Source organism: Ornithorhynchus anatinus, chromosome X2 (genome assembly GCF_004115215.2).
Source record: "Ornithorhynchus anatinus isolate Pmale09 chromosome X2, mOrnAna1.pri.v4, whole genome shotgun sequence".
Classification (NCBI taxonomy): Eukaryota; Metazoa; Chordata; class Mammalia; order Monotremata; family Ornithorhynchidae; genus Ornithorhynchus; species Ornithorhynchus anatinus.
The window spans coordinates 13,451,515-13,479,114 of NC_041750.1; positions in this window are offsets into that span (position 1 = coordinate 13,451,515).

Here is a 27,600-nt window from a genome sequence, read left to right on the forward strand (position 1 = left end):
CCCTGGCCTAACCTTTTCCCCTGGCCTAACTTTTCCCCTGGCCTAACCTTTCCCCTGGCCTAACTTTTTCCCTTAGCCTAATCTTTTCCCTACCGTAATCTTTCGCCTAGCCTAATCTTTTCCCTACTGTAATCTTTCCCCTAGCCTCACCCTTTCCCCTAGCCTAAGCTTTCCATCTGCCTAACCTTTTCCCCTAGCCTTACCCTTTCCATGGCTTAAGCTTTTCCCCTAACCTAACCTTTACACCTTGCCTAGGTTTTTGACATAATCTAACCTTTCGCCTCGTCATACCTTTCCTCTAGCCCAACCTCTTTCCCCTAGGCCTAACCTTTTCCCCAGTGTAACGTTTTTCCTAGCATAACCCTTTCCGCTCCTTAAAATTTTCCTGTTGGACCTAATCTTTTCCCATGACTTATCTTTTCCCCTCTAGCCTTTTCGTCAAGCCTAACCTCTTCCCCTAGCATTAACCTTTCTCCTATTCTAACCTTTCCCTCTAGCTCAACTTTTCCCCAGCCTAACCGTTCCCCTAGCCCAAACTTTCCCCTAGCCTAACCTAGGGGAAACCAAGAGAAGCAGCGTGGCTCAGTGGGAAAGAGCCTGGGCTTGGGGAGCCAGAGGTCATGGGTTCGAATCCACGGCTCTGCCACTTGTCAGCTGTGTGACTGTGGGCAAGTCAACTTAACTTCTCTGTGCTCAGTTACCTCATCTGTAAAATGGGGATTAAGACTGTGAGCCTCACGTGAGACAACTTGCATTACCCTGTATCTACCCCAGCCTTAGAACATTGCTCTGCACATAGTAAGCGCTTAACAAACACTAACATTATAACCTTTCCCTTAACCTAACCTTTTCCTATAGCCTACCCTTTTCCCCTAGCTTAACTTTTTCATGACCTAACATTTTCCCCTAGCCTAAACCTTTCCCCAGCCTAACTTTTTCCCATAGTCTAACCGGTTCACTTTGGCCTAACATTTCCCCCTAGCTTAACCTTTCCTCCTAGCCCAAACGTTTCCCTTGGCCTGACCTTTTCCTGATCTAACCTTTTCCCCTCACCTAACCTTTTCTCCTGGCCTAAGTGGTTTCCTCGGGCTAAACGTTTTTCCTAGCCTAAACTTGTCCACCAACCTAACCTTATCCCCTAGCCTAACTTTCTCCCTGGTCTAACCTTTTGGACTTGCCTATCCTTTTCCCCTAGCCTAATCTGTTCCCCAGCCTAAACTTTTACCATAGCTTATACTTTTCCTGTGACCTAATCCCCCGGCCTAACCCTTTTCCCTTAGCCATAATCTTTTCTTCTGGACTAAACCTTTTCCCTTAGCCTAACCTTTTCCCCTAGCCTGTCCTTTTCCCCCCCAGCCTACTCCTTTCCCCTAGGTTAGGCTTTTCCTCTAACCTAACATTTATGCCTAGCCTAACCTTTTCCTGTAGCATAAGCTTTTCCCTGGCCCTAACTATTTCCCCTAGCCTAACCTTTTCCCCCTACCCTAACCTTTTCACCTGGCCTAAACATTTCCCCTGATCTAACCTTATCCCCCTGACCTAACCTTTTCCCATAGCTATCCTTTTCACTTAGCCTAGCCTTTTCTCTTACCCCAGACTTTTCCCCTGGCCTAACCCTTTTTCCTGATTTAACTTTTTTTCCTGACCTAACCTTTTCCACTGGCCTAAGCTTTTACCCAGCCTAACCCTTTCCCCTAGCCTAACCTTTTCCCCCTCACCTATCCATTTCCCCTAGCCTAACCCTTTCCCCTAGCTTATGCTTTTCCTCTTACCTAACATTTATGCCTAGCCTAACCTTTTCCTATAGCCGAAACTTTTCCCCTAGCCTAACCATTTCCCCTGACCTAATCTTTGCCACTGGCCTAACATTTCCCCCGGCCAAACCTTTTCCCCGGCCTACTGTCTCCCCTAGCCTAACCGTTTCTCCTAGCCTAACCTTTTCCCCTAGCCTAACCCTTTCCCTAGCTTAAGCTTTTCCTCTAACCTAACATTTATGCCTAGCTTAACTTTTTCCCGTAGCCTAACCTTTTTCCCCCGACCGTAACCTTTTCCCCTGTCCTAAGCTTTTCCCTTGCCTAGCCTTTTCCCCTAGAAAAACATTTCCCCTACCCTAAACTTTTCCCCTCGCCTGACCATCTCCCTGGCCTAACCTTCTCCCTGGCCTAACCCTTTAGCCTTGCCTAACCCTTTAGCCTTGCCTAACCTTTTCCCCTTGCCTAACCTTTTTCTCTAGCCTAACCGTTTACCCATGCCTAACCATTTACCATAGCCTTTCCTCCAGGTCAAACCATTTCCCTGACCTAATCTTTTCCCCTAGCCTAAGCTTTTCTCTGGCCTAAAGCTTTTTCTCTGGCCTAACCTTTTTCCCTAGCCTAACTTTTCCCTTGGCTAACATTTTTCCCTAGCCTAACCTATTCCCCTGGTCTAACCTTTTCCCATGCCCTAACCTTTTCCCCCAGCCTATCCTTTTCGCCTAGACTACCCTTTTCCTCTAGCCTTAACTTTTCCCCTATTCTAATCTTTTCCCCTGCGTAACCTTTCCCCTAGCCTAAACCTTGCCCTCGCCTAAGCTTTTCCCCAGGCTTTTTCCACTACCTAACCTTTTCCTCTAAGCATAACCTTTTCCTTGGCCTAACCTTTTTCCCCTTTGCCTAACCTTTTCCCCTTGCCTTACCTTTTCCCCTAGCTAACCTTTTCCTCTAGCCTAACCTTTTCCCCTAGCCTAATGTTTTCCCCTAGCCTAACCCTTTCCCTTTCCCTAAGCCTTTCCTTTAACCTAACCTTTACACCTAACCTAACCTTTTTCCGTAGCCTACCCTTTTCTCCTGGCCTAACCTTTTCCCTCGCATAACCTTTTTCCCTGGCCAAACATAACCTAATGTTTTCCTTTAGCCTATCCTTTTCCCATATCCTCACCTTTTCTCCTAACCTAACCATTTCCCATAGCCTAATCTTTTTCCCCTAGTGTAACCTTTTCCCCTGGCCTAACCTTTTCCCTGGCCTAACCTTTTCCCCTGGCCTAACCTTTTCCCTGGCCTGACCTCTCGCACTGGCCTTACGTTTTCCACTGGCCTAACCTTTTCCTGTAGTCTAAGCTTTTCCTCTAACCTAAACTTTACACCTAGCCTCACCTTTTCTCATAGCCTAACCTTTCCCCTGGCCTAACCTTTTCCTTAGCCTAACCTTTTCTTTTAGCCTAAACTGTTCCCCTGACCCAACCTTTTCCCTGACATAAACATTTCGCCTGCCCTAACCTTTTCCCCTGCCCTAACCTTTTCCCTGGAGTATCCTTTTCCCCTAGTCTAACCTTTTCTAAAGTCTAAAGTTTTCCCTAGCCTAACCTTCTCCCTGGCCTAACATTGTAACCTGGCCTAACCTTTTCCCCTAGTGTAACCTTTTCCCCTACCCTAACCATTTCCCATAGCCTAACCTTTTGCCTAGCCTAACCTTTTCCCTTAGCCTAATCTTTACCCCTAGCCTAACCTTTCCCTTGCCTAATCTTTCCCCTAGCCTAACCTTTTCCCCTAGGTTAAACATTTCCCTGAAACTAACCTTTTCCCTGAGACTAACCTTTTCCCCTAGCCTAACCATTCCCGCTAGCTTAACCATTTCCCCTAACGTAAGCTTTTCGCCTTGCCTAACCTTTTCACCTAGCCTAAACTTTTCCCCTAACCTAATCTTTACACCTAGCCTAAACTTTTCCCCTAGCCTAATGTTTATCCCTAGCCTAATCCTAACCGTTTCCCCTAACGTAACCATTTCCCCTGGCCTAAACTTTTCCCCTAACCTAATCTTTACACCTAGCCTAAACTTTTCCCCTAGCCTAATGTTTTTCTCTAGCCTAATTCTAACCTTTTCCCCTAGCCTAATATTTTCCCCTGGCCTACATATTTCTCCTAGCCTAACCTTATCCCCATGGCCTAACCTTTTCCCCTATCATAACCTTTCCCACTAGCCTAACCATTTAACACAGCTTAACCTTTTCCCCTGGCCTAAGCTTTTCCCCGTCCTAAACTTTTTCCTTAACCTAAACCTTTCCATTTGCTTAACCTTTTTGCCTATCCTAACCTTTTTCCCCAGCCTAACCATTTACCATAGCCTAACCTTTTCCCTTGGCCTAACCTTTTCCCCTAGCCTAACCTTTTGCCTTAGGCTACATTTTTTCCCTAAGCCAAACCCTTTTCCTACCCTAGTTTTCCCCTAACCTAAACTTTACACCTTGCCTAAACATTCCCCCAGCCTAACCATTTACCATAGCCTAACCAGTTCCCATAGCCTAGCCTTTACTACTAGCTGAACGTTTACCCCTAGCCTAACCTTTTCCCCTAGCCTAACCCTTTCCCCTACTCTAAGCTTTTCCCCTAACCTAACCTTTACACCTAGCCTAAACCTTTCCCCTAACCTAAACCTTTCCCCTAGTGTAACCACTTCCCATAGCCTAACCATTTCCCATAGCCGAACCATTTCCCATAGCCAACCTTTACCTCTAACCTAATGTTTACCCCTAGCCTAACCTTTTCCCCTGGCCTAACGTTTACCCCTAGCCTAACCTTTTCCCCTGGCCTAACCTTTTCCTCTGGCCTAACCTTTTCCCCTGGCCTAATCTTTTCTCTTGTCCTAAACTTTGTGCTGGCTTAACTTTTTTCCTTATCCAAAAATTTTCCTTGCCTTAAACTTTTCCCCGGCCTAACCTTATCTCCTGGCCTAACCTTTTCCCATATCCTAACCTTTTAATAATAATAATGTTGGTATTTGTTAAGTGCTTACTATGTGTCAAGCATTGTTCTAAGCACTGAGGCAGCTACAGGGTAATCAGGTTGTCCCACGTGAGGCTCACAGTTAATCCCCATTTTACAGATGAGGTAACTGAGGCACAGAGAAGTTAAGTGACTTGCCAACAGTCACACAGCTGACAAGTGGCAGAGCCGGGATTCAAACTCATGACCTCTGACTCCCAAGCCCGTGCTCTTTCCACTGAGCCACGCTGTTTCTCTACCCTTTTACCCTAGACCTAACCTTTTCGCCTGCTTTGACCTTTCCTTTAGCCTTAACTTTCTCTATTCTAACCTTTTCCCTAGCCTAACACTTTACACTAATTTAACCTTTTCCCCTAGCCCAAACCTTCCCCTAGCCTAACCTTTCCCCTAACCTAACCATTTCCCATAGCCTAGGCTTTTTCTATAGCCTAACCTTTTCCCCTAGCCTAGTGTTTTCCCCTAACATAACCTTTTCACCTAGCCGAACCTACTCCCTGGCCTAACCTTTTCCCCTTGCCTAACCCTTACTCCTGGTCTGACCTATTCCCTGACCTAACCTTTTCCCCTGCCCTAATCTTTTCAGCCGGCCTAAGCTTTTTCCCTGGCCTAACCATTTCCCCTACCCTAAAGGTTTCCCCAGCCTAACCTTTTCCCCTAACCTAAACTTTTCCCCTAACCTATCATTTTCCTCTAGCCTAACCTTTTCTCTGGCCTAACCCTCTCCCTGGCCAAAACTTTTCCTCTGGCCCAACCTTTTCCCTTAGCCTGATATTTTCACCTCGCCTTACCCTATCCTCTAGCCTATGCTTTTCCCCTAACCTAACCTTTACACCTATCCTAACCTTTTCCCGTAACCTAATGTTTCCCCTCACCTAACCTTTCCTCTAGCCTATCCTTTTCCCCTAGCCTAACCTTTTCCCAGGCCTAACCATTCCCCCTAGCCTAACCTTTTTCCCTAATCTAATGTTTTCCCCTAGCCTAATCTTTCCTCTGGCCTAGCCTTTTCTCATGGCCTCTCCTTTTCCCCTGGCCTGTTTCCCCTAGCCTTTTTCCCCTAGCCTAACCTTTTCCCCCAGCCTAACCTGTTCCCCTGGCCTAACGTTTTCTCCTGGCCTAACCTTTTGCCATAGCCTAACCTTTTACCCTAGCCTAACCCTTTACCCTAATTTAACCTTTTCCTCTAACCCAAACTTTACACCTTGCCCAACCTTTTCCTGTATCCTAAACCTTCCCCTAGCCTAACCTTTTTCCCTAGCCTAAACTTTTTCCCTAGCCTAACCTTTTCCCTTAGCATAACCTATTCCCCAGCTTAAACCTTTCACATGGCCTAATCTTTTCCCCTAGCCTAATATTTTCCCCAAGCCTTACCTTTTCCCCTAGCCTAAACTTTTCCATAGTCTTACCTTTTCCCTGTTCTAACCTTTTCCCCTAGCCTAACCATTTACCATCGACTAAACCTTTCCCTGACCTAACATTTTCCCCTACCCTAACCATTTCCCATAGCCTAACCTTTTCCCATCGCCTATCCTTTTCCCATGGCCTATCCTTTTCCCCTGGCCTAACCGTTTCCCCCAGTCTACCCTTTCCCCTAGACATACCTTTTCCACTAGCCTAAGCTTTTCCCCTCAACTAACCTTTACACCTTAGCCTAAGCTTTCCCCTTCCCCTTTTCCCCTCACGGAATCTTTTCCCCTCACTAACCTTTGCTTTTGCTTAACCTTTGCCCCTGGCTTAAACTTTTCCCTGACCTAACTCCTTTTCTCCTGGCCTAACATTTTCCTCTGGCCTTAACCTTTTCCCCTAGCCTAACTATTCCCCTAGCCTTACCTCTTCACATGGCCTATACTTTTCCCCCTGCCTAAACTTTTACCCTAGTCTAACTTTTCCCGTATTCTCACCTTTCCCCCAGCCTAACCTTTCCCCTAACCTAACCATTTCCCCTAGCCTAGCTTTTCCCTAGCCTAACCTTTCCCCCTCCCTAACCTTTGCCCCCTAGCCTAATGTTTGCCCCTAGCCTAATCTTTGCATACCCTAATCTTTCCCCTGGCCTAACCTTTTCCCCTGGATTATGCTTTTCCCCAAACAAAGTTTATACCTCACCTAACCTTTTCCCCTAGCCTAACCTTTTCTCTTAGCTTAAAATTTTCCCTGGCCTAACCTTTTCCCCTAGTCTAACCTTTTTCTTCACTTAACATTTTCCCTGGCCTAACCTTTTCCCCTAGCTAACGTTTTCTGCTGGCCTAACCTTTTCCTCTAGCCTAAACTTTTCCCCTAACTTAACCTTTTCCCTGAGCCTAACCTTTTTCCTTGGCCTATCCTTTTCCCTGGCCTTGAAAATTTCCCCTGGCCTAATCTTTTCCCGGGCCTAACCTTTTCCCCTATGCTAACCTATACACTAGCCTAACATGTTTCCCCTATCCTAACCCCTTCCCCTAGCCTAACTTTTCCCTGCCTAATGCTTTCTCTTAGCCTCTTTCCCCTAGCCTAATGTTTGCCCCTAGCCTAACCTTTCCCTTGCCTAATCTTTCCGCTGGCATAAACCTTTCCCTAGCTTATCCATTTCCACTAGCCTAACCTTTTCCCCTAGCCTAACCTTTCCCCTGCCTAAACATTTCTCCTAGACTAACCTTTTTCCCTAGCATAACTATTTACCCGGCTTAAACCTTTCCCCTGGCCTATCCTTTTCCCCTACCCTTAACCTTTCCCCTATTCCAACCTTATCCCCTAGCCCAACCCCTCCGCGAACCTAACCTTTCCCCTAACGTAACCATTACATATAGCCAAACCTTTTCCCTAATGTAACCGTTGCCCATAGCCTAACCTTTTCCCCTAGCCTAACCTTTTCCCCTAGCCTAACCTTTTTCCCTGCCTACCCTTTTTCCATAGCCTATCCTTTTCTCCTAGCCTAACCTTTCCCCTGTTCTAAACTTTTCCCCTAGCCTAACCTATTCCCCTAGCCTAACCTATCCCCATGGCCTATACTTTTCCTCTGACCTTACCTTTTTCTCCTAGCTAACCCTTTTCCTCTAGCCTAACCTGTCTTCCCTAGCCAAACCTTTCCCCTAACCTAAACTTTTCCCCTTAACTAACTTTTCCCCTTGCCTAACCTTTTCCCCTCCCCTAACGTTTTTCCCTAGCCTAATCTTTCCCTAGTCTAATCTTTCCCTAGCCTAATCCTTCCCCTAGCTGAAACTTTTCCCCTGGTCTAACCTTTTCCCCTAGGCTAACCTATACTCCTGACTACCATTTCCCCTAACCTAACCCCTTCTCCTAGCCTAACCTTTTCCCCTAGCCTAACCTTTTCCCCTAGCCTAGCCTTTCCCTTGCCTAACCTTTTCCTCTAGCTTACCCATTTCCCATAGCCTATCTTTTTCCCCTAGCCTAACCTTTTCTCCTAGCCTAAACATTTCCCCTAGATTAAACATTTCCCCAGCTTAACCTTTTCCCCTAGCATAACTTTTTACCCGGCTTAAACTTTTCCCCTGGCCAATCCTTAATCCCTTGCCTTAACCTTTCTCCAATTCTAACCGTTTCCCCTAGCTCAACCCCTCCACGAGCCTAACCCTTCCCCTAATGTAACCATTGCTTATAGCCTAACCTTTTCCCCTAGCCTAACCTTTTCTCCTACCTAAACATTTCACCTAGCCTAAACATTTCCCCTAGACTAACCTATTCCCCTAGCCTAACATTTTCCCATGGCCTATACCTTTCTACTGGCCTTACCTTTTCCCCTGGCCTCAACTTTTACACTAGCCTAACCTTTACCCTAGCCAAACCTTTTGCCCCTAACCTAAACTTTACCATATTGCCTAACCAATTCCCGTAGCCCTAACTCTTCCTCTCGATTAACCTTTTTCCCTAGCCTAACGTTTCTCCCTAGCCTAACCTTTCCCTTGCCTAATCTTTACCCTGGCCTAACCTTTTCCCCTAGCTATCCATTTCCCATAGCCTAACCTTTTCCCTGGCCTAACCTGTTCCCCTAGTCTAAACATTTCCCCTAGCCTAACCTTGTCCACTAGCCCAACCCCTCCGCGAGCCTAACCTTTTCCCTAATGTAACCATTGCCTGTAGCCTAACCGTTTCCCCTAGCCTAACCTTTTCTCCTTGCCTCACCTTTTCCCCTAGCCTAACCTTTTCCCTGTTCTCAACTTTTCCCCTAGCCTAAGCTATTCCCCTAGCCTAACCTTTTCCCATGGCCTAACCTTTTCCCGTAGCCTATCCTTTTACCCTAGTCTAACTTTTTACCCTAGCCTAACCCTTTACCCTAGCCAAACCTTTTCCCCTAACCTAAACTTTACACATTGCCTAACCATTTCCCGTTGCCTAACTTTTCCCCTCGACTAACCTTTTTCCCTCGACTAACCTTTTTCCCTCGCCTAACCTTTTCCCCTAGCTTAACCTTTTCCCCTAGCCCAACGTTTTTCCCTAGCCTAATCTTTCCCTAGCCAAATCCTTCCCAGACCCTCATCCTTCCCTGGCCTAATATTTTCCCCTAGCCTAAACTTCTCCCCTGGCCTAACCTTTTCACGGGGCCTAACCTTTTCCTCTAGGCTAACCTATACTCCTAGCCTATGATTTCCCCTGTCGTCAACCCTTTCCCCTAGCCTAAGATTTTCGCCTAGCTTAACCTTTCCTCTAGCCTAATGTTTTTCCCCTAGCCTAACTTTTCCCTTGCCTAATCTTTACCCTGGCCTAACCTTTCCCCTAGCTTATCCATTTCCCATAGCCTCACCATTTCCCTGGCCTAACCTGTTCCCCTAAACATTTCCCCTAGCCCAACCGCTCCACGAGCCTAACCTTTCCCCTAATGTAACAATTGCCTATAGCCTAACCGTTTCCCCTAGCCTAACCTTTTCCTTGTTGCTAAACTTTCCCCCTAGCCTAAACATTTTCCCATGGGCCTATACCTTTCCCCCTGGCTTTTACCTTTCCCCTAGCATAAGCTTTTTACACTAGCCTTAACCTTTACCCTACCCAAAACATTTCCCCTAACCTAAACTTTTCACATTGCCGAACCATTTCCCATAGCCTAACTTTTCCCCTCAACTAACATTTTTCCCTCGCCTAACCTTTTCTCCTAGCCTAACCTGTTCCCCTAGCTTAACCTTTTCCCCAGCCTAACGTTTCTCCCTAGCCTAATCTTTAGCTAGCCTAATCCTTCGCTGACCTAACCTTTTCCCCTAGCCTAAACTTTTCCCCTGGCCTAACCTTTTCACAGGGCCTAACCTTTTCCTCCAGGCTAACCTATACTCCTAGCCTACCAATTTCCCCTGTCCAAACCCCTTCCCCTAGCCTAACTTTTCCCCTAGCCTAAACCTTTTCCTCTAGCCTAATGTTTTTCCCCTAGCCTAATCTTTCCCTTGCCTAATCTTTACCCTGGCCTAAGCTTTCCCCTAGTTTATCCATTTCCCATAGCCTAACCTTTTCCCCTCGCCTAACCTTTTTCCCCTAGCCTAACGTTTCTCCCTAGCCTAATCTTTCCCTACCCTAATCTTTCCCTGGCCTAACCTTTTCTCCTGGGCTAACCTATACTCCTGCCTACCATTTTCCCCTATCCTAACCATTTCCCCTAGCCTAACCTTTTCCCCTAGCCTAACCTTTTCCCCTAGCCTAATCATTTCCCCTAGCCTAACATTTTCCCCTAGCATAAATTTTTACTCAGCTTGAACTTTTACCCTGACCTATTCTTATCCCCTGGTCTTAGCCACCTTTCCTTACCCTAGCCTGAACATTTCCCCTAGACTAAACATTTCCCCTAGACTAACCTTTTCCCCTAGCCTTAACCTTTTCCCTATTCTAAACTTTTTCCCTAGCCCAACCCCTCCACAAGCCTAACCTTTCCCATAACGTAACTATTGCCTATAGCCTAACCTTTTCCCCTAGCCTAACCTTTTCCTTGTTCTAAACTTTTCCCCTAGCCTAACATTTTCCCATGACCTATACCTTTCCCCTGGCTTTACCTTTCCCCTAGCATAAGCTTTTACACTAGCCTAACCCTTTACCCTACCCAAAACATTTCCCCTAACCTAAACTTTCACATTGCCGAACCATTCCTCCTTGCCTAAGCTTTTCCCTGTTCTAAACATTTCCCCTAGCCTAACCTATTCCCTAGCCTAACATTTTCCCATGGCCTATACCTTTCCACTGGCCTACCTTTTCTCCTAGCCTAAACTTTTACACTAGCCTAACCCTTTACCCTAGCCAAACCTTTCCTCCTTGCCTAACCTTTCCTCCTTGCCTAAGCTTTTCCCTGTTCTAAACATTTCCCCTAGCCTAACCTTTTCCCCTAACCTAAATTTTACATCTTGCCTAACCATTTCCTTTAGCCTAACCTTTTCCCCTCACCTAACCTTTTCCTCTCGCCTAACCTTTTCCCTGACCTAACCTTTTCCCTTGGACTAACATTATCCCCTAACCTAACGATTTCCCATAGCCTAACCTTTTCCCTAGCCTAACCTTTACTCCTAGCCTAACCATTTCCCCTAGCTTACCTTTTCCCCTAAACTAAACTTTTCACCCCGTTTAACCTTTTTCCCCTAGCCTAAACTTTCCCTTCACCTAATCTTGTCCCCTAGCCTAACCATTTCCCCTAGCCTAAGCTTTTCGCTAACCTAACCTTTACACCTAGCCTAGCCTTTCCCCTCACCTAATGTTTTCCCTAGCCTAATCTTTCCCCTAGCCTAATCTTTCCCCAGCTTAACTTTTTTTCTTGGCCTAACCTTTTTAGCCTAGCCTAACCTGTTCCCCTAGGCTAACCAATTCGCCTAGCCTAACGTTTTTCCCCTACTCTAACCTTTCCCTTGCCTAATCTTTCCCCTGGCCTAAACTTTTCCCTTAGATTATCCATTTTCTGTAATCTAAACTTTTCCCTGGCCAAACCGTTCCCCCTAGCCTAAACATTTCCCCAAGAGTAACATTTTCTCTTAGCTTAACCTTTTCCACTAGCCTAACTTCCCCTCACCTAAAATTTTCACCTTGCATAACCTTTTCCCCTTGCTTAACCTTTTCCCTTGGCCTATCCTTTCCCCTGATCTAACTTCTTCCCCTGGCCTAACGTTTTCCCTTAGCGAAACCTTTTCCCTTGGCCTATCCTTTTCCCTGACCTAACTTTTTCCTAAGGCCTAACCTTTTCTTCTGGCCTAACGTTTTCCCTTAGCCTAACGTTTTCCCTCAGCCTAAACATTTCCCCTTTTCCCCTAGCCTAACCTTTTCCCTCACCCTAACCTTTTCCCTTGGCCTACTCTTTTCCCTGACCTAACCTTTTCCCAAGGCCTAACCTTTTCCCCTGGTCTAACCTTTTCCCTTAGCCTAATCTTTTCCCCTAACCTAACCTATTCCCCTGGCCTAACCTTTTCCCTCAGCCTAACCTTTCCCCCTAGCCTAAATTTTTCCCCCAGCCTAACTTTTTCCCCCAGCCTAAATGTTTCCCCCTAGCCTAACCTTTTCCCCCTAGCCTAACCTTTCCCTTGCCTAACCATTTCCCCTAGCTTATCCATTTCCCATAGCCTAACCTCTTCTCTGGCCCAACCTTTTCCCCTAGCCTAAACATTTCCCCAAGACTAACCTTTTGCCCTAGCCTAACCTTTTCCCATAGTGAGCCTTTTCCCCTAACCTAAAATTTTCACCTTGCATAACCTTTTCCCCTAGCCTAAACTTTACCCATAGCCTAACCTTTTCACTTGGCCTATCCTTTTCCCTGACCTAACCTCTTCCCAAGGCCTAACCTTTTCCCTTAGCCTAATCTTTTCCCAAGGCCTAACCTTTTCCTGTAGCTTAACCTTTCCCCTAGCCTAAACTTTTCCCCTAGCATAACCTTTTTCCTTGTCCTTACCTTTTCCCCTGCCCTAATCTTTTCCCTAGCCATAACCTTTTCCCTAGCCATAACCTTTCCCCAGCCTAACATTTTCACATAGCCTAACCTTCTCCCTAGCCTAACCTTTTCCCCTTGCCTAACCTTTTCCTCTAGCCTAACCTTTTCCCCTAGCCTAATCATTTCCCATAGACTAAACTTTCCCGTGGCCTAATCCTTTCCCTTCGCCTAACCTTTTCCTCTGTCCTAACCTTTTCCCCTGGATTAAGCTTTTCCCCGGCCTAAAATTTCCCCCTAGCCTCAGCTTTTCCCCTAGCCTTACCTTTTCCCTTAGCCTAGCGGTTTCCCCTAACGTAACCTTTTCCCCTTGCCTAACCCTTTCCCCTAGCCTAAGGTTTTCCCCTAATCTAACCTTTACACCTAGCCTAACCTTTCCCCTGGCCTAACTGTTCCCCAGCCTAATCCTTACCTCTAGCCTATCCTTTTCCCCTGACATAACCTTTTTTCCCGGCTTAAACTTTTCCCATGGCCTAATCTTTTTCCCCTAGCCTAATCTTTTCCCTAACCTAGCCTTTTCACCTGCCCTAACCTTTTTCCTTAGCCTTAACCTTTCCCCTAACCCGACCTTTACACCTAGCCTAACCTTTTCCCATAGTCTAAACTTTCCCTGGCCTAATCTTTCCCCTGGCCTAACCTTTTTTCCTAGTTTATTTATTTCCCATTCCCTTTTCCCCTGGCCTAACCCTTTCCTGTGGTCTAACCTTTTCCCCTAGCCTAGCCTTTTTGCCTAGCCTAACGTTTTCCCCTAGCCTTAACTTTTCCCCTATTCTAACCTTTTCCCCTAGCCTAACCTTTCGCCTTGCCTAACCCTTGCCCTAGCCTAACCTTTTCCCCTGGCCTAACCTTTTCCCTGGCCTAAACTTTTCCCCTAGCCTAAACATTTCCCCAAGACTAACCTTTTCCCCTAGCCTAAAATTTTCCCCTGGCCTAACCTTTTCCCCTAGCCTAACCTTTTCCCCAAGCCTAACATAGTCTTTGCCTTGCAGGCCTGGCCCCAAACCCTTCTCGTTCCAGTTTTGCCCCCCTCCAGCCTTTGCCTTCCAGGGGTGGCCCTGAAGCCCTCTCATTCCAGTTTTGGCCCACCAGCCTTTGCCTTCCAGGCCTGGCCCCCCAGCCTTTGCCTTCCAAGTCTGCCCCCCCTGCTGTTGCGTTCCAGGCCTGCCAACGAACCCTTCTCATTCCAGGTTTGGTTCCCAAGCCTTTGCCTTCCAGGCCTTGCCCTGAATGCCTCTCGTTCCAGTTTTGCTCCACCAGCCTTTTCCTACTACTGCCAGCTCACCTCCTCCAAGAGGCCTTCCTAGACTGAACTCTCCCTTCTCCCTCTGCTCCCCCTCCATCCACTGCTCCTCCCCCTTCCCCCTTCACCTCCCCTCAGCTGAGCCCCTTTCCCCTCTGCTCCCCCTCCCGTCCGCACCCCACCCTTTGCTCCTCCCGCCCCTTCCCCTCCCCTCAGCACTGTCCTCATTTGTATTGATCATTTATTACCCTATTTAGTCTGTTAATGAGATGTACATCCCCTTGATTCTATTTATCATGATAATGTCTTGTTTTTGTTTTGTTCTGTTTTGCTTTGCTGTCTGTCTCCTCCCATTAGACTGTGAGCCCATCACTGGGCAGGGATTGTCTCTTTCTGTAGCCAAATTTTACATTCCGAGCATTTAGTACAGTGCTCTGCACATAGTAAGTGCTCAATAAATACTATTGAATGATGAATGAAAGGCCTTTCCCCAAACCCTTCTCTTTCCAGTTTGGGGCTCCCAGCCTTTGACTTCCTGGCCCAGCCTAGAACCCTCTTCTTTCAGTTTGGGCCCCCCCAGCCTTGGCCTTCCAGGCCTGGCCCTGAACTATTCTCCTTCCAGTTTGGCTCCCCAGCCTTGGACTTACAGCCCTGGACCCGAGCCTTTGCCTTCCAGGCCTGGACCTGAACCCTTCTTGTTCTAGTTTTTGCCCCCCAGCCTTTGCCTTGCAGGCCTGACCCCGAACCCTTTTTGTTCCACTTTTTGGCCCCCTAGACTTTGCCTTCTAAGTCTGGCCCTGTACCCTTCTAACTCCAGCTTTGGCCCCCAAGCCTTGTACTTACATTCCTGGCCCCGAATTCTTCTCGTTCCAGTTTTGGCCCCCCATCCTTTGCCTTCCAAGTCTGGCCAGGAACCTTTCTCTCTGCAGTTTTGGCCCCCTAGCATTTGCCTTCCAGGCCTGGACCCAAGCCCTTTCCAATCCGGGCCTTGATCCCCAGCCTTTGCCATACAGGTCTGGCCCTGAACCCTTGTCGTTACAGTTTTGGCCCCCCGGCCTGTGCCTTCCAGGCCTGCCGGTGAACCCTTCTTGTTTCCAGGTTTGGCCCCCCCCGGCCTTGTCTTCCAGGCCTGGCCCCAAATACTTCTCGTTCCAGTTTTGGCCCTCCAGCCTAGGCCTTCCAGGTCTGGCCCTTAACCCTTCTCTTTCCAGGCCTGGCCCCCCAGCCCCTTCCTTCCAAGTCTGGCCCCGAACCCTTCTCGTTTCAGTTTTGGCCCACTAGCCTTTGTCTTCCAAGCCTGGCCCTGAACCCTTCTAGTTCCAGTTATGGCCCCCAAGCCTCTACCTTCCAGGCCTGGCCCAGAACCCTTCTCGTCCCAGATTTGCCACTCCAGCCTTTTCCTTCCAGGCCTTTCCCCGACTCCTTCTCTTTCCCGTTTGGGCCCCCCAGCTTTTAACTTCCTGGCCTGGACCCGAACCATTCTCGTTCCAGTTTTCAGCCCATGCCTTTGCTTTCCAGGCCTGGCCCGGAAACATTCTCTTACCAAAATGCCACCCCAGCCTTTGCCTCCCAGGCCTGGCCCCAAACCCTTCTCATTCCAGTTTTGGCCCCCCAGCCTTTGTCTTCCAGGCCTGACCCCGAACACTTCTAGTTCCTGTTTTGGCCCCCGAGCCTTTGCCTTCGTGGCCTGGCCCAGAACCCATCTCATTCCAGATTTGCCTCTCCAGCCTTTTCCTTCCAGGCCTTTCCCCAAACTCTTCTCTTTCCAGTTTGGGCCCCCCAGCCTTTGACTTCCTGGCCCGGCCAGGAACCCTTCTCTTTCCAGTTTTGGCTCCCATGCCTTTTCCTTCCAGGCCTGGCCCCCCAGCCTTTGCCTTCCAGGCCTGGACCTGAACCCTTCTCGATCTAGTTTTGGACCCCCAGCCTTTGCTTTCTAGGCATGGACCGTACCCTTCTCTTTCAAGTTTTGGCCCTCCAGGCTTTGCCTTCCCGGCTTGGCCCAGAACCCTTCTCATTCCCGCTTTGCTCTCCCCCCACCCCGCCCAGTTTGGTGTTGCCTTTCAGGCCTGGCCCCCAACCCTTATCTTTGCTGTTTTGGCACCCCAGCTTTTGCCTTTCAGGCCTGGACCCAAACTCGTCTCAGTCCAGTTTTGGCACCCCAGGCTTTGCCTTCCAGGCCTGGACCAGAACACTTCTCTTTCCAGTTTTGGCCCCTGACCCTTTGCCTTCTAGGCCTGGCCCGATCCCTTATCGTTCCAGTTTTGACCCCTTAGCCTATGCTTTCCCAGCCATGCCCCCCAGCCTTTGCCTTGCAGGCTCTTCTCGTTCCAGTTTTGCACCCCCATGGCTTTGCCTTCCAGGTCTGCCCCCATACCTTTCTCTTTACAATTTTGAGACCTTTGAGAGGGCAGTTTCAGTGGAGTGTAGGGGACGGTAGCCAGATTGGAGGGGGTCCAGGAGAGAGTTGGAGTTGAGGAATTCAAGGCAGCGAGTGTAGATGACTCATTCTAGGAGTTTTTAAAGTAAGGGTAGGAGGCAGATAGGACAATAACTGGAAGGTGTGTGGGGTCAAGAGAGGGTTTTTTTAGGATGGGGGAGACATGGGAAAGTTTGAAGGAAGAAGGAGACGTTAGATGAGTGGGGTGAAAGAGAGAGCAGAGTCACATCTAGATTGTAAGGTTCTTTAGGTCAGGGATCTTGGGTACTCTGTCCCGCTGACACCTCAAACTAGACATGTCAAAATAAAGCTCTATGTCTTCCTACTCAAACTCTGCTCTGGCACCTGTTTGTTTTTTTTTGTGGAATTTTTTATTAAGTGCTTACTACAGTGATAATTATTATTATGGTACTTGTAAAGCACTTACTATGTGCCAAGCACTGTTCTAAGTGCTGGGGTAGATACAAGTTAGTTGGGTTGGGCACAGTTCCACCTAGGGTTCCCAGTTCCTAATCCCCATTTTACTGGTGAGGATACAGAGAAGTGAAGTGCCTCGCCCAAGGTCACACAGCAGACATATGGCAGAGCCAGGATTAGAACCCATGACCTTCTGACTCCCAGGTCCATACTCTACCCACTAAGTCACACTGTTTCTCACTGATGCCCAAAGAAGTAAGGTGATTTGCCCAAGGTCACATGGTCGACACATGGCAGAACCAGGCCCTTCTGACTCCCACCCTATGCTCTATCCACTAGGCCACGATGCTTCTTTTTCCCATCATTCTAGACAATTCCAATATTAATTGCATTAATATGGAACCTGTATGCTGAACAGGAGGCTACAATAAGTACAGAATATAGAGAAACAGATTGGTTTCCCATTAGTAAGGGTGTAAGACAAGGATGTATCTTATCACCTTATCGCTTCATCCTTTATACCGAATACATAATGTGAGATGTCGATTGGATGAAGATGAACGGGGAGTAAAGATTGGAGGCAGGATATAAACAACCTTCGTTATGCTGATGATATTGCCCTTACAGCAGAAAGTAAAGAAGATTTGAAGGACTCATTATTAAAATTAAGGAACAGAGCAAAAAGATGGGTCTCCATTTGAATGCCAAGAAAACAAAAGATCATGAGAACTGGCAAGTTTTAACCACATTTGTAGTGGATAGAGAGGAGATTGAAATAGTTGACAATTTTTCTCTCCTGGGATCGATAATCAATAATACGAGGAACTAGTAGGCAAGAAGCTTGCCAAAGATTAATGTTAGGAAGACTTGCTATGAAGAGCAAGTGGCTGTTAATGTGTAAACTCGGGCTAAAGCTAGAAAGATCAGTCATGTCTTACAGCTGCCCAAATATGACCTGGCAAATATCTTCCCCTGTATTAAGGATCATGTAAAAATATATTTGAGGACTTTATCTCAACAGACAAGGAATCAGAGAAAATGTTAGATGGAGATTAAAACAGTCATCAAGAAGAAAGCAACACAGAATCGCAAAGGTCTAGAAAGCCGAAAAAACCAAAATGGAATGTCGAACATAACTCTGGAAGCATCCACAAAAGGAAGGAAGCGAAAATCAGAGGACAAAAGAACCTGGTTAAAGTACTGAGCCAAGAATTCCAGCGCCCTGCCAGAAGGACAAACAGGAATATCATAACAACATATGTAAAGAAATGGAAGTCAATAATAAATTTGAGCAGCACGATCACTATTTCAGAAGATTAAGGAATTAAGGAACATTTTCATCCCTGGAATTGGCTTTGTCAAAAGCAAAGATGGACTTGATGGTAAATGATGCCAAGTGGAATCAAATAGAGATGGAAAGAATACACACAGGAACTATACCAGCAAGACAGCAATATACAAGAAGTATGTGAAGAAGTTACTTTTGAATTAGAGCCACTCAATCAATTGAAAGTGAAGTTAGATCAACTTTCACACTGTCAATTCTATGATGTTTTCAGTGACGGTGTATGGACCAGAACACAGGACAATGAAAAAACAGGATGGAAAGAGCATCGATTCTTTTGAAATGTGGTGTTGGAGAAGGCTTTTGCAAATACTATGCACTGCCCAGCAAACAAACAAATGGATTTTAGAGCAAATTAAGCTAAAAGTGGTCTTTGGAAGGCCAAATGACCTGGCTTAGATTAGTATATTTTGGACACATCATCAGGAGGACTATTTCTCTGGAGAAGACACTAATTCTAGGAAAAGTCCAGGGAAAATGTGGAAGAGGCAGATCAGCAAGTAGATGGATAGAGAACAAAACAACCATAACGGAAGAACCTTTAGAAAGGTTACAGATTATGACAGAAGATGGGACATTCTGGAGAAAATATATTCCTAGAATTACTATGAATCGGAAATGACTCGATGGCACTAGATAATAATAATAATACTAATAACAATACACAATACCACTTTTCTTCCTATCTCACAAACCTGAATCCTTGGAGTTATCTTGGATTTAATCAATCATATTCATAGAACACCTACTGTGTGCAAAGCACTGCACTCAGTGCTTGGGAGAGTCCAATATAAGAGGGTTAGTAGATGGTGTTCCCTGTCCACAAGGACCTAACAGTCTGGAGGGGGTAGACAGACCTTAATGTAAAGAAATTAATTATGGATAAGAACATCAGTGTTATGGGGCTGACAGAGTGATTAAAGGTACAAAAGGAGTACAAGGACAATGTAGAAGGGAAACAGATTAGAGGAAATGAGGGCTTAGTAGGGGAGAGCCTCTTGAAGGAGATGTCCTTTTCTTAAGGCTTTTAAGGTGGGGAAAGTGATGTTCTTCCAGCTATGAAGTATGAGGGAGTTCCAGGCTAGAGGTAGGACGTGGGTGAGGGGTTGGTGGTGAGATAGATGAGATCAAGGTAAAGTTAGCATTAGAGGAGCCAGGTGAGTAGGCTGGGATTTCATAGGAAATCAGTGAGGTAAAATGGGGAGTGGGGCAAGGTGATTGAGTGCTATAAACCCAATAGAAGGAGTTTCTGTTTGAAGCAGAAGTGGATGGGCAATCACTGGAGTTTCTTTAAGAGTGGGGAGACATGGACTGAACGGTTTTGTAGAAAAATGATCTGGGCAACATAGTGAAATATGGACTGGAGTCAGTGGAGACAGCAGGGAGGGAGGTCAGGAAGGAGCTGAAGTAATAATTAAGGCAGAATAGGAATAAGTGCTTGGTTTAACATGGTAGGTGGGGTGGTTAGGACAAGGCAGATTTAGCGATTGTGTGGGGATGAACTGACAGGATTTGTGACAGCCCCAATATGTGGGTTGACTGAGAGGGATGAGTCAAGGATAATGCCAAGGTTAAGCATTTCTGAGACAGGTGAGTTGGTGGTGTGTTGTCAACAATGATGGGAAGTCAGGGGGGAGAACAGGATGTGGATGAGAAGATAAGGAGTTCTGTTTTGGACATGTTAAGTTTGAGGTGTTGGTGGGACATTCGAGTAGAGATGTCCTCAAGGCAGGAGGAAATAAATGAATGAATGAATGAATGAATGAAATGAATGAATGAATGAATGAAATACCAGACTACAGAGGGAGAAAGATCGAGGACTGGAGATGTAGATTAAGGAATCATCCACAAGAAGATGGTAGTTACAGCCCACGGAGCAATGAGTTTCTGCAAGAGAGTGGGTGTTGATGGAGAATAGAAGGGTCTCAAAACTGAACTAACTCCACAGTTGGTAGGGAGAAGACAGGGAGGAGCCTGAGAAAGGACTGAGATGAGCAACCAGAGATAGGAGGAGAACCAGGAGAGGACCGTGCAGTTGAAGCCAAGGTTGGATAATGTTTCCAGGAGAGGGGGGTGTTCCATAGTGTTGAGGGTAGCTGAGAGGTCGAGGAGGATTTGGATAGGGGGAGACGCCATTGGATTTGGCAAGAGGTCGTTGGTGGTGACCTTTGAAGAGGGCAGTTTGGACGGAGTAAAGTTGGCAGGAGCAAGATTGGTAGGGATCAAGGAGAGAATTGGGGAGACTTAGTGGAGGCAGCAGGAGTAGACAAACTCGCTCAAGGAGTTTGGGAGAGAAATGGTAAGAGGAGATAACTGGAGTGAGTGCTCTGCACCCAGTAAATGCTTCATAAATATTATTACTACTATCAGTCAATCAATCACATTTATTGAACACTTACTGAGTGCAGAGCACTGTACTACGTACTTGTGAGAGTACAATACAAGAGAGCTGATAGACATGTTTCTGCCTACAGTGACCTGGCAAAACTGGTGGGGGTGACAGACATTTTTGTAAAATAATTATTAATAGATATGTGCATAAGTGCCCTGGGGCTGAGAGTGAGGTGAATATCAAGTGCTGAAAGGACACAGCAGTGATGACAAAGTATTAATACACACAATCAAATATAAAAACAGGGCATTGAGCACCATTCCAAGCTGGAGGTCTAGAAAGCTGATATGGAGTTCAACCTAATACATGGCTCTGAGACCTGGACCACACATATTAGCTTCTTGAGCAGTTTCCCAGGATCCTCTCAACCATACCTAACATCAAAAGGCAGGACAAGATTATCAACAATGTGGTACTACCATCTCAACTCCCATCTCAGTGTGGATACCTCCTAAATCTACCTCTCCAACCTCGACTTCTTTCCTTGTCTATAAACTCACATTTCCTCTCTACTCACCTGTCCCTTGTAACTTCAAATTGAACATTTTACAACAGACATACTAGTCATCCCACACAAACCTTCTTTTCCCCTTGACTTTCCCATCACTGTAAACAATGCTACCATTCTCCCAGTTTCATATGCCTATAATCTTGCCATTATCCTCGACTCATCTTTCTAATTCAACCCACATAGCCAGTCTGTTTCCGACTCCTGTAAGTTCTACCCTCACAACATCGCTAGAATCTCCCTGTTCCTCACAATCTATCTACTGAGACTGTGAGCCACGTGGGACGGGGACTGTATCCAACATGATTACCTTCTCTCTACCCCAGTGCTTGATGCATAGTAAGTACTTAACAAATCCTATAATTGTTATAGTTATTATTCACCAAACTGTCATCTCTCTGATCCAAGCACTTGTAGTCTATCAAGCTCTTTCTACAGCATTCTGCACAAAATAAACGCTCAATAAATACCACTGATTAACTATTGCATCAGCCTCCTTGCTGACCACCCTGCCTCCTGCTTCTCCCGACAGCAATACTTGCTTCACTCTGCTGCCCGGGTCATTTTCAGAGGAATCATTCAGTCCACATCTCTCCACTCTTCAAAACTTTCAGTAGTTGCCGATCCACATCCGCATCAAACAAATTCCTTACCATTGCTTTAGAGCACTTGCCGCCGACCTGTCACCCATGTCCTGTATCTGGCCTGGAAACATGAGAGAGGAAATATTTTTAGGATGTGGTGAAACAAAGCCTTAAGCCATACTGCATCTGAACTGAAAATCTGGAGGCAATTGCAGCAGACAAATTTGTTACACTGGAACCGAGATAGGAGCAGCTTATTTTGAGCAAAGGCTTTGAGACAATTCCAAGACAAAGGCCAAAGTGAAAATAGCGTGATGTACTGCAAACAACAGACATAACCACTCACCAAAGGCCAGTCTTTGAATATGCATGGTATGGGTGGGAGTCTTGGTTCCATATGGGCCTTTTCCAGCCACTCGCACTCTCCTGTCCCAAGAGGAGATCATTTGCCTGCTGTCAAATTCTAACTCCTCTACCTATACCAGTGGTAGCCAGGTCACAGATGGTCACCAGAATGACTCAGGTCAGATCTCGCCAACCCTCCCATGCAAGCAGTGTGGCCTACTGGAAAAAGCATAAGCCTGGGAGCCGGGGGACTTGGGTTTTAATCCTGGCTCTGCCACTTGCCTGCTGGGTCACTTGGGGCAAGTCCTCTAACTTATCTGAATCTAGGATTCATTCATTCATTCAGTCATATTTATTGAGCACTTACTGTGTACAGAGCAGTGTTCTATGCGCTTGGGAAGAGTACAATACAACAGTAAAGAAGCACATTTCCTTCCTACAATGAGCTTACAGTCTGGTGGTGGGGCATAGACAGATATTAATATAAATAATATTTGAATAAGTGCTGTGGGGCTGGGAAGGGGGAAGAACAAAGGGAGCGAGTCATAGTGATGCAGAAGGGAGTGGGAGAAGAGGGAAGGGGGGTTTAGTCAGGGAAGGCCTCTTGGAAGAGATGTGCCTTCAATAAGGCTTTGAAGGGGGGAAGAGTAATTGCATGTCAGATGAATAGCCAGAGCAATAGGAGGAGAACCAGGAGAGGACAGTGTCAGTGAGACTGAGGTTGGATAATGTTTCCAGGAGAAAGGGGTGGTCGAAAGTGTGCAAGGCAGCTAAGAGGTCGAGGAGGATTAGGATGGAGTAGAGGCTGTTGGATTTGGCAAGAAAGAAATCAGTAGTGACCTTTGAGAGAGCAGTTTCTGTAGAGTGAAGGGGATGGAATCCAGTTTGGAGGGGGTCAAGGAGAGAATTAGAGAAGAAGTAATGGAGACAGTGGGTGGAGGCAACTCGCTCAAGGAGGTTGGAGAGGAATGGTAGGAGGGAGACTGAGCCCTCCCTTTCCCTCTGCTCCTCCTCCCCTCCCCATTGCCCCTACTCCCTCTCTCTGCTCTACCCCCTTCCCCTCCCCACAGCACTTGTATATATTTGTACATATTTATTGCTCTATTTATTTATGAATAATTATGCATTTATCTATGGTTCTATTTATCTATTTTGATGGTATTGATACCTGTCTACTTGTTTTGTTTTCATTCAACAGTATTTATTGAGCGCTTACTATGTGCAGAGCACTGTACTAAGTGCTTGGAATGTACCATTTCTCATTCATTCAGAACTTAAGGCATTCAAGTTTAGTTTAATGTGCAGGGAAAGAAAAGGAGGAAAACTCAACTAGTTCCATTCATTCAATCGTATTTATTGAGTGCTTACTTTGTGCAGAGCACTTATTTTGTTGTCTGTCTCCCCCCTTCTAGACTGTGAGTCCGTTGTTGGGCAGGGATTGTCTCTATCTGTTGCTGAATTGGACATTCCAAACGCTTAGTACAGTGTTCTGCACATAGTGCTCAATAAATACGATTGAATGAATGAAATACCAGAGTTATTATTCCTATTATTAATAATAATAAATCCTGATTCTTTACCTTGTCTGTTTGTGGGTGTAGCACCAGCTTTCTTTCCAGGAGAGAAAAAGGGCCACACCTTTCAAAACTTCACTCGAGTAAGGGAGAGTCCATGGGAAGCAAACATTAGCCATGTGACTCCTTAATGTTCTAACATACCTGCCCATCTAATAGGCGCCACTGTAATTGGGGGGGTACAGGGGTAAAGACTAGGAATCTGGCGTTGTTTCTGGTCACAGTTCCAATTGAAAGGTCTGCAATTTCTCTCCAGGTGACATTAATGATCAGGCTTATCAGGGTTAAAGGGGGATAAAGTGGTGGCCTCCACAGATTTCTCATTCATTCAGAAGTTAAGGCATTGAAGTTTGGTTTAATGTGCAGGGAAAGAAAAGGAGGAAAATTCAACCAGTTCCATTCATTCAATTGTATTTATTGAGTGCTTACTGTGTGCAGAGCACTGTACTAAGCACTTGGAAAGTACAATTGGGCAACAGATAGAGACAATCCCTAGCCAACAATGGGTTCACAGTCTAGAAGGGGGAGACAGACAACAAAATAAAATAAGTAGACAGGCATCAATAGCATGAAACTAGTTCCAAAGGAACACACCCCTTAGATAGTGAAGTTTTTCAATACACACAATCTACTAGAGTCAAGCCAATTTCCTTAACTAGCCAAAGTTCTGAGCATGTATACTCACAAATCATCCTTGGACCAGGACTTTCTGGAAGGCTGCCAGAGTGTGTCCCAGGAAGAGACACACCTGCTAAAGGTCCCCATCCTGAAGTGAAAGGCTCTTTCCAACTTGCCGAATGCCTCTCGTTCTAATCAATCATATTATTAAGTGAATCACTATGTTCAGGGCACTGTATTAAGCACTTGGGAGAGTCGATATAACAGAGCTGGTAGACACGTCCCCTGCCCACAGCGGGCTTACAGTTTAAAGGGAGAAACAGACGTTACTATAAATGAATGTTACAGATATGTCCATAAGTGCTGTGGGGCTAAGGTGGGGGTGGTGAATAAAATGTGCAAATTCAAGTGCAAAGGTGATGCAGAAGGGAGTGAGAGAAGAGGAAATTAGGGACTGGTCAGGGAAGGCCTCTTGGAGGAGATGTGCTTTTTAATAAGGTTTTGAAGGTGGGGAGAGGTATCGTCCATCGGATACAAAGACAGAGGGCATTCCAGGACAGAGGCAGGATGTGGGCGAGAGGTCGAAGGTGAGGTAGATGAGACTGAGGTTCAGTGAGTAGGTTGGCATTAGAGGAACAAAGTGTGTGGGCTGGATCGTGGTAGCGAGGTAAGGTAGGAGGGGGCAAGGTGATTGAGTGCTTTAAGGCTAATGATAAGGAGTTTCTGTTTGTTGCAGAGATGGATGGACAACTACTGGAATTTCTTGAGGAGAGGGGCAACATGGATGGAATGGGTCTGCAGAAAAATGAACCGGGCAGCGAAACAAAGTGTGGAGTTGAGTGGGGAGAGACAGGAGGCAGGGAGATCAGTAAGGAGGCTGACGCAGGAATCATCCATTCATTCATTCAATTGTATTTATTGAGCACTTATTGTGCAGAGCCCACAATAATCAAGGAGGAATGGAATAAAAGCTGGGTTGATGTGGTAGCAGTTTGAATGGAGAGGAAAGGGCAGGTTTTAGCGATGCTGTGAAGGTTGAACTGATAGGATTTGGTGACAGATTGAATACCTGGGTTGAATGAGAGTGATGAGTCAAGGATAATGCCAAGGTTATGGGCCTGTGAGGCATGGAAGATGGTGGTGCTCTCTACAGGGACGGGTAAGTCAGGGGAGCCCACGGTTTGGGTGGGAATATAAGAAGTTCTATTTTGGACACCTTAAGTTTGAAGTGTCAGCGGGATATTTGAGTAGAGCTGTCCTGAGGGCAGAAGGAAATATGAGACTGCAGAGAAGCAGCGAGATCAGGGCTGGAGATGTAAATTTGGGAATCACCCGCCTAAGCGTGCTATGGGAGCAAATCAGTTCTCCTAGGGAGTGGGTGTAGATGGAAAATAGAAGGGGAACCAGAACTGAGCCTTGAGGAGCTCCCACATTTGGGGAGGGGGAGGGGACTAGAGGAAGGCAGAGGAGGAGCCCAGGAAAGAGAATGAGAACGAGTGGTCAGAGAGGAGGAGAACCAGGAGAGGACAGTGTCAGTTAATCCAAGGTTGGATCACGTTTTCAGGGGAAGGGGGTGGTTGACAGTGTCTATGGCAACCAAGAGGTCGAGGAGGATCAGGGTGGAGTAGAGGCCCCTTGGATTTGGCAAGAGGAAGATCACTGGTGACCTTTCAGAGGGCAGTTTCTGTGGAGCGAAGGGGAAGGAGCCAGATTGGAGGGAGTCAGGAGAGCACTGGAGGCGAGGAACTGAAGACAGCGAGTGGAGGCAACTCGCTCAAGGAGTTTGGACAGGAATGGTAGGAGGGAGACGGGGCAATAACTGGAGGGAGCCATGGAGCCAAGAGAGGGTTTTGTTAGGGTAGAGGAGACACAAGGATGTTTGAAAGCAGTGGGGAAGAAGCCAATAGACAGCAAACAGGGAATGTGTTCACTGCTGTACTCTACTCTCCCAAGCGCTTAGTACAGTGCCCTGCACACAGTAAGCATTCAATAAATACGATTGAATGAAGTGAACGAACAGTTTGAAGATCAATTCATCAGTGAATCGCATTTACTGGGCGCTCACTGTACTAAGCACTTGGGAGAGTACAATATAAGCATAACAGGCACATTCTCCGCCTACAAGAAGCTTAGACTCTAGAGGGGCTGGCAGTCAGGGAGGGAAGAAAGAAGTGGGAAGTGCTTTACTAAGGTTGAGCCAGGATGGGGTCAGAACTGTATCATGTTGCTATATTACCACTACTGTATTGTATCATACTGTATCATGTTGCTATATTACCGATTCGTTTATTACTGTTTATTGTTGTCAGTGCTGCCACCCACCTCTCTGGCCTCGCCATGTCCCTCCTCCCCCCCTCCCCCCTCCCGCCCCTTCCTATCCTCCCCTTCCCCTTCCCCTCTCTCGCTCAGCTCTTTCCCGCTCTCTCCTCTGTCTCCTCCCCCCCTCCCCTCTCCCGCCCTAGAACCCCACTTACCAGCGCTACCCCTCTTCCCCCTCCCCCTACTCTTCCCCCCCCCAAACCCCCTCTTCACCCCCTCCCCCCTTCTCTCTTCCCCACCCATGCCCCATCCCAGTCCTCTTGTCCCACCGCCACCCCTCATCCCCCTCTCCCCGTCCAGGGCCCCGCCACCTCCTTCCCATCCAAACCCTCCCCTCCCCCCGCCCTTCCCCCCCTCCTCCCCTTGCACCCACAGCTACTTTCAAGTGTGGCCTCTGGAACCCCCGCTCTATTACAGGCAAGCTACCTTTCATCCATGACCTTTCCTCTCCCGCTCTCTCCTCCTCCTCGCCCTTTCGGAAACGTGGCTCTCTCCCGAAGACACGGTCTCCGCCGCCGCTCTCTCCGGCGGAGGCCTCTCCTTCTCCCACTCCCCCAGACTCACCGGTAAGGGAGGAGGCTTCGGCTTCCTCCTCTCGCCCCGTTGCCGCTTCCACACTATCCCTCCTCCCCCCTCCCTCTCCTTCCCCTCCTTCAAAGCCCATATCATTCGCCTCTACCACCCACTCCAGTTACTTGTCGCCGTCATCTACCGCCCTCCCGGTCCCACCTCCGACTTCTTCAACCACCTTGACCCCTTTCTCACCTTCCTTCTCTCCTTCTCTCTGCCCACTCTGATCCTTGGAGACTTCAACATCCATACGGATGTACCCGACGACTCCTCTGCCGCCCGCCTGCTATCCCTCCTCGACTCTGCCGACCTCCTCCTCCACCATACCGCGCCCACTCACCGACTCGGTCACACCCTCGATCTCGTCATCTCCTACCGCTGCACTATCTCCTCCCTCACCAACTCTGAAATCCCTCTCTCTGACCATAACCTTCTCACCTGCCTCATCTCTCACACTCCCTCCCCCTGCAAATCTTTGCTACTGCCCCACAGAGACCTCCGCTCTCTCGATCCCATCCGTCTTTCCAATAGCATCTCTCCTCACCTTGCCGCCCTGTCCTCTCTTCCCACTCTCGACGATCAGGTCTCCGCTCTCAACTCCACCCTCTCTACTCATCTCGACTCTCT